At 44.6% G+C, this 7,325-nt stretch overlaps 1 pseudogene; it reads right to left on the bottom strand.

The window, feature by feature from the left end:
• Positions 1-274: 274 nt before the first annotated feature.
• Positions 275-1,163, bottom strand: LOC102242699 (annotated as a pseudogene).
• Between the last annotated feature and the right edge of the window lie 6,162 nt (positions 1,164-7,325).

Raw genomic sequence — 7,325 nt, 5'->3', positions numbered from 1 at the left:
GAAAAACCTGGTCAAAGCGGAGAAAGATTTCTCGGGCCGTCCGAACCGTTTCCTCCTTTATTCAGGGAAAAAAGTGTCTTCATGATTCTGCTAAATCACCAGCTCGCCCTGCAGAGGGAGCCACGGATGCCAATCCCGTCACGGGCCCTTCCCTGTCTCCTGTGCAGGCGTCTGGTTAAATGACATGCCCGGTAGCCACGGGATCTGGGCCAGCGCCTAGATCGATCGGTGGGTTTGCGCCTGAAGCTGAGCCCTCCTTCCTCTGATATGTTAGAAACCACCCCGAGAAACCTTTAGAGCATCCGAGCTACAAAACACATACAGATAGAGTTATTTTCGTTTCAAAGACATATATTCCCAAGTTCCCATGTTTCAGAAAGGCAGAGCCCAGCAGGTGCGCGGGGAGAGCCTCCCGGCCTCACTTGGAGGCGCCCAGGTGCACCAGCGCCAGGACGGTCGTGTAGCTGTGGAACAGGTCCTCAACCCGCACCTCGCTGCAGCGCCTCAGCGCGAAGTTCCCCATGACAATGTGGTCGCACCCAATCTCCCCGTTGCCGAATAAGCCGAACAGGGGCACGCAGGGAACGCCTTCCGGAACTCGTCGGCCTCCATGTTGCCCTTGGCCGGGTAGAACTGAGCGCCCCGGCCCACGCAGGCGAACATGAAGTCCACCGTGTCCCGCTCGGGGATGCCGGTGGCCTTGAGGCGCTGCATGGTGGCCTCCAAGGCCTTCTCGTCGCTGACGTCCTCGCTGAGCAGCACCTTGGTGCTCTGCACGAGCTGGCCGCTCACCGACAGCCCGACCACGCTGGTGCCATCGACATCCAGAGGGCACGTGTCAGAGGTCATCGACACCAGGTTGTGCACCTGGCCCCCAGCCACCACGACGTTGGTGTTGCTGAAGGTGCGGACCACAGCTGCAGGTAGTTGCTGGCCCCCACCTTGCAGCAGTTGTAGCCGAATACCAGGACCACGCAGAGCTCGGGGTTGTCCAGGAGGCCGACTTCAGTGAAGCGACGTCTTTCTAGCGATAAATTCTTTGGATTCTTGACAAAACGAAAGGGTTGTATTTTTATTCCTTCCACCTGAGGGAACAGCAGGGCAAACCCAGACTCTCCGATCTCTATCTCCTGAGGCCAACTGCTCCCAGAGCCCATGGGCATCACTCACTTGTGACTCCGACACTCTTCCAAGCTAATGAACATGTCCGAATTGGCCATGTACAGGACGGTCTGTGGCAAGATGTGAACATTCCGGCCACCCACAGCAGCGCCTGGCGGGCAGGAAGGAGAGCACTCGCTCCACCACCTCTGCCAGGTTGCTCAGCACAAAGGTGCCGGGGGTCCGCGGGGAAACTGCCACCCGCCCCACAGTTTCCCCCCAGCGGGACGCTGCGCAGAGGGGTCAGGAAGCTACACCAGTTCCGGCCCCGGCTCCGGCTCCAGCTCCGGCAGGTGCACACTGCCAACCCTTGGAATTTTAATTATGATGTGTCTTGGTGTGGTCCTCTTTGGATTCCTTTTGTTTGGGACTCTCTGTGCTTCCTGGACTTGTAAGTTTATTTCTTTCACCAGGTAGGGGAAGTTTATTGTCATTATTTCTTCAAATAGGTTTTCAATTTCTTGCTCCCTCTCTTCTCCTTCTGGCACCCCCCTGACAAGAATGTTGGTATGCTTGAAGTTGTCTCAGAGGCCCCTTACACTATCTTCATATTTTTGAATTCTCTTTTTTTTCTGGTCTTCAGATTGGGTGTTTTTATTTATTTATTTTTTGTTTTCTTTGTCATATTCTAAGTCCTATCACTTTACTGTTGATTCCCTGTAAATTATTCTTCATTCCAGTTAGTATATACTTCATTTCTGATGGTTTCTTTTTGTTAATGTTGTTGTTAATCCTCACCCAAGGATATTTTTCAATTGATTTTTAGGGAGGGGAAGAGACAGAGAGAGAGAAACATCAATGTGAGAGAGACACATTGATTGATTGCCTCCCACAAGTGCCCTGACAAGGGCTGTGGTTTGAGACTGCAACTGAGGTAAGTGCCTTTGATTGCAATGGAACCCAGGACCCTTCAGTCCATGGGCCGACACTTTATCCACTGAGACAAGCCAACTAGGACCTGACTGTTGTTTTTTTTCCATGTCTTTGATGTTCTCACTAAAATCTTTGAAATTCTTGCTAAGTTATTTGTCATTCTCACAATGATCCTTGAAGCTCTCATTAAGTTCCTTGAGTATCCTTATAACCATTGTTTTGAACTCTATATGTAGTAGCTTGCTTCCATTTCATTTAGTTATTTTTTCTGGAGAGTTCTGTTATTTTATTTGTGACATGTTTCTTTGTCTCTGCATTTTGGCTGCTTCCCTGTGTTTGTTTCTTTGTATTAGGTATAGCTGCTATGTCTCTTGGACTTGGTAAAGTGGCCTTGTGTAGTAAATATCCTGTAGGGCCCAGTGGCTCAGCCTCCCCAATCACCTGAGCTGGGCACTCTAGGTGAGCCCCTATGTGGGCTGCTTGCACTGTCCTATTATAGTTGAGCCTTGATTGCTGTTGATGTCACTGGGTGGAATTAACCCCCAGGCCAATTGGCTATGAGGATCCACTGTGACTATAAAGGATGAGTTGCTGTTCAAGACTTGCTTCAGTAGGGCTTTGGTGTTCCCCGAGTCCACCCCTTGAGTGTGTCACTTGTGGATGTGTAGAGTTGTAATCTGGCATGCTCTGAAGCTGTCCACAAGGTGCACTAGCTCTGGGGCATCCTGGGAGGTGCAAAGGCAGTTACTGTCTCTGCCCTGCCTGGGGCCAACTCTGGCACAAGCTACTGAGTGATCTTCAGATTGCTGCTGCTTGTGTTGGCCTAAGAGGTGCCCAGGAGAGGACAAGCTGTGAACCTTGGCAAGCTGCTGCTAGTGATGGGTCTGGGGCAACTTATTGAGATGTATGGAGCACAGTGAGTCCAGCTGCTGCTTATTTAAAAGATTTTAGGAAAGTCTGAAACTTGTGCCAGAACAGACCTTTCATATGGAAAAGCCATTGCAAACAGCTTGGGTGGGGCTTGATCTCAGGGAATCACCAGGGCGAGGTGAACAGGGTGGGCCAGGTTGATGGGTACTCAGATATGGCCCTTGCCAGTCAGCTCTGGGCGGGGGGGGGGGGTCCAAGCACTTTGGGAGAAAGCTGCCCCCAATTTCTTTCCCTGATGCCAGACAATTTAGTTCCTTCCCCTATGTCCCTGGATCCCTTCCAGCTGCTGTCCCAGTGCTGGAGCTCAGAGGGAGTGAGTTCAGGGAAGTCCAGGCATGAGCCCTTTAAGAAGAACTGCTTGGGTCTCGGCTGCCTCCCTTTCACTCAGCCACAATCCCCACTGATTTACAGCCTGAAGTTAAAGGGACTTCTCTTCCCAGCTCTTGAATGCTGTGCTGGTGGCATGGTGTTTGCCTGGGACCCTTGAGCCTCACAATATCTTCCTCAGCCAAGATCTTCCTCCCAATTAAAACCTCACCACCACGTGGGTGTTGGACCAGCCTGTTCATGCCTCGGTCCCTCCTACCAGTCTCAATGTGATTTATTCTTTAATTCTCTAGTTGTAAGACTTCCATTCAGCCATATTTCAGGTGGTTCTGAATGATGGTTGTTCTGTATTTTAGTTGTGATTTTGATGTGGTTGTGGGAGGATGCAAATACTTGCGTTTACCTATGCTGCCTTCTTGGTTCCTCCCCTCAATCACATTTTCTTTAACCAATCATCCATCAATGGACACTTAATGTCCTTCCTTGACTATTGTAAATAATGTTGCAATGATTATAGGGCTACAAATATCTCTGGAAATACATGTTTTCACATTTTTTAGGTAAATACTCAGAAGTGGAATTGCTGGGTCATATGGTAGTTCTGTTCTTATTTTTTTTGAGAACCTTCATATTGTTTTCTATATTGGATGTACTAGTTTACAACCCTACCAACAGTGTACAAGGGTTCCCTTTTCTTATTGAACTTGTAATCCATAGGAAATGATGTCTATAATTCAACTTGAATACTAGGTTGGTCTAACCTGTTAGTTTATTCCAAGGGTTAAAAATTTTTTGGAGGTGGATTCTCCACTCCATTTGTTCCATGTGGAGGCTTTTACATAGAGTGTTACTCCTGGCCTTTCTCCCCACCAGAGGAGGAATGACTTAAAGAGAGTCTAAGAGAATAAACTGTGCAAACATGGTTAATCCCTCTCCCTTTCTCAGCACTGGATTAACTGTCCACTGGAGAAAATATGTGTTTTCATGTTATCTCTATATCATGAGGTAAAGGGTATGCCCCTACACAGTGAGGCCAGAGGTACAACAGATGTGCTGGTGACTTCAGAGCTCATGCTCTTAACCACTTATATGTATTGTCCATAAACTCTAACATTATCTTAGGTTAAGTAAATTGCCTAAAGTCACAAAATTGTTTAGGGTTGAGACTGAAATGCTAACACAGGTCTTTCTGACTTTAAAGTTATTTTTTTTTTCAAAATTGCTATACTATATTTGTCCAGGCTAATATTACATTCAAATAATAAATAATTTGACTTCTGACCAATATAAAATGACAGTGACCAGTTTTACCTTCCCTCCTGAAACAAAAACAAACAAGTAAACAAAAATAATGAAACATGAACTATTAAGAAACAATAGTTTTCATGATACAGGCTATCAAACATTGAAAGAATGTGACTCCAGAGAGAAGGGAAAGAAATCATCTGAGTACTATGAATGGCCAGTATTTTCTGCTTTAGTTTCCAGGCTTCTATACAGGGTAGGATAATTTAGGTGGAGCACCCTTGATATCTTTGAGGTAAGGAAATGGAGCTGAAAGTCCAAGGAAAACAAGGTGACTAGGGTTCATAGGACAGAGTACCACAGAGGAGAGAGTTGCATAGACTGAGAACCCTAGAGAGCTTCAGAGGATGCCACTTATATTATTTGGCTAAGAAATGATAAATGTATATGTACAAAGAAATTGCCTGAGACCAGAGGAAAATATAATCTAGGAGGATTAGAGAAGAGTGGCCCATGCTCATACAGGACCAGTAACCTATTCTCACAAGCCAAAATGAAAAATAAACAAACCACCACTCATAATTCATGTGGCAATGGGTGAAGTATTTATATGAATGCGGTATCTAAAGTAATCAAATTCAACGAAACAGAAAGTTGAGTGGTTGTTGTCACTGGCAGGAAGGAAGAGAAAAAGTTTGTCATGCAAGATGAAAAAGTTTTACATATCTATTGTACAACATTGTGCCTTATAGTTCACAAGACTGTAATGTACACTTAAAACGTCTTAAGTGGGTCTCTCTCATGCTTCCTAATGCCGCGTCCCTTTAATACAGTTCCTCATGTTGTGGTGACCCCCAACCATAAAATTATTTTCGTTGCTACTTCATAACTGTAATTTTGCTACTGTTATGAATTGTAATGTAAATATCTGATATGCTATATGTGTTTTCTGATGGTTGCAACCCACAGGTTAAGAACCGCTGGGTTAGAGGCTTTTAACCTTTAAATACAGTTGTAATTGACTTTTTAAAAAATGTCTGCTACTGAAACCCATATTCTGCCACAGTATATTCTTCAGAATATGGTTAAATCCCCATCACAGGTATTTACATTTGCCACCAATGCTATATGAAAACATGTAAAAGGAGAGCTTTTAAGGACATTTTTTATTATTTTAAAATGATCTGATGCCTTTAATAAATTCTTATCCTATTTTTTAATGTTAAAATAAGAAAAAGCTTTTAAAACTATTTACTAGAGTAAGTGAAACTAATTTGTAGAAAGCATTTGTTTCTTGCTTTCAATAAAATTTAAATAAACAAGGAATCCTTAAAGTAAATTTTAAATGTTGAAGAAATAAGGAAACAGTTTCATATGGAAAATGATGTAGAAATGTTCTGAAATGAACATAATTAAGTAATAACATGACACAGAGTAAAATCTTATTATAAACATTGAATTATAGAATCCTTATAAAAATTTCAGTCTGTAAGAATATATTAAAATATTCTTTAACAAAAAGATACATAATGTAAAAAAAATACAATCCAAGTAATATCCAAGAAAATAGAAGAGATTATGGGAAAGGAAGTAAAGTACACTAAATTTTTCACGAGGCCTACATTTCCATGTTGTTTACAATTGTGAATCATTTCCCCACATGACACCCTCATCATCATTTTTCTGCTCTATTTTTCTTCATAGCAGTAAGGGTCTTCTCATGTACCACAAAAATAATTTAACAGAACATAAAAATATATTTCTTAAAATATATTTTTATTGATTTCAGAGGGAGAGGGAGAAAACGATAGAAACATCAATGATGAGAGAGAATCATTGATCAGCTGCCTACTATAAGTCCCACACTAGGGATTGAACCCACAGCCTGGGCATGTGCCCTGACTGGAAATTGAATCCATGACCTTCTGGTTCATAGGCCAATGCTCAACCACTGAGCCACACCAGCTGGACAAATTACTTATGTTTATTGTTGCCTGTTCTCTCAACTAAAATGTAAGCTTAATGAGAGCAAAGATTGATTTTTTACCTCAAAGAGGCCCAATAAATATTTCATTTATATATGAAGGAATGAAAGACTGAGGAATGACTTAAATCTAACCTTAAGTCATCCTATATAATAAAAGGCTAATATGCAAATAGACTGAATGGCAGAACAACTGAACAACCGGTCACTATGACATGCGCTGACCACTAAGGGGCACGCATGGAACATGGCAGGTGTGGGCAGCAGGCGGGATGGTGGAGCAGGTGAGCGGGGGCGCCAAACCAAGGCAGGACGCTGGTCACTGCATTGAGGTGAGCCTTTGGTGGTTACTGAAAATTCTTTTCTCCCACACACCACTGTCCTGCCTGGCGATCGCACCTGTTGCCTGTGCCGATCACCCCTCAGGGTTTCTCCACCTCCTCCTGCTCCTGAGGGGAGATTGGGGCAGCAGCCACCAGTCACACCCGCTGACAGTGTGGAGTGATTGGGGCTGGTGCTGTCAGTGCATGGGAGTAGCAGTGGTGGGAGCAGGGCTGCTGGCAGACAGGGGACTGGGGGCTGCGGCAGGAGGGGCCAGGCAGGGGCATGGAGGATGGGCCGAGATCCATCCCTATGCCCACCACAGCTTTGTGGCCCACAGTTCCTTTCAAGGTGCACGAATTCTTGCACTGGGCCCCTAGTCTACACTAATAAAAGAGAAACATGGTAATTGGCGTACGACCGCTACCCTTCCCATTGGCTAATCAGGGAGATATGTAAATTAACTGACAGCCAAGATGGCGGC

This window comes from Myotis brandtii, unplaced genomic scaffold, assembly GCF_000412655.1.
Source record: "Myotis brandtii unplaced genomic scaffold, ASM41265v1 scaffold126, whole genome shotgun sequence".
Classification (NCBI taxonomy): Eukaryota; Metazoa; Chordata; class Mammalia; order Chiroptera; family Vespertilionidae; genus Myotis; species Myotis brandtii.
The sequence above is the reverse complement of the archived record's forward strand: the minus strand, read 5'-3'. Positions and strand labels throughout refer to the sequence as shown.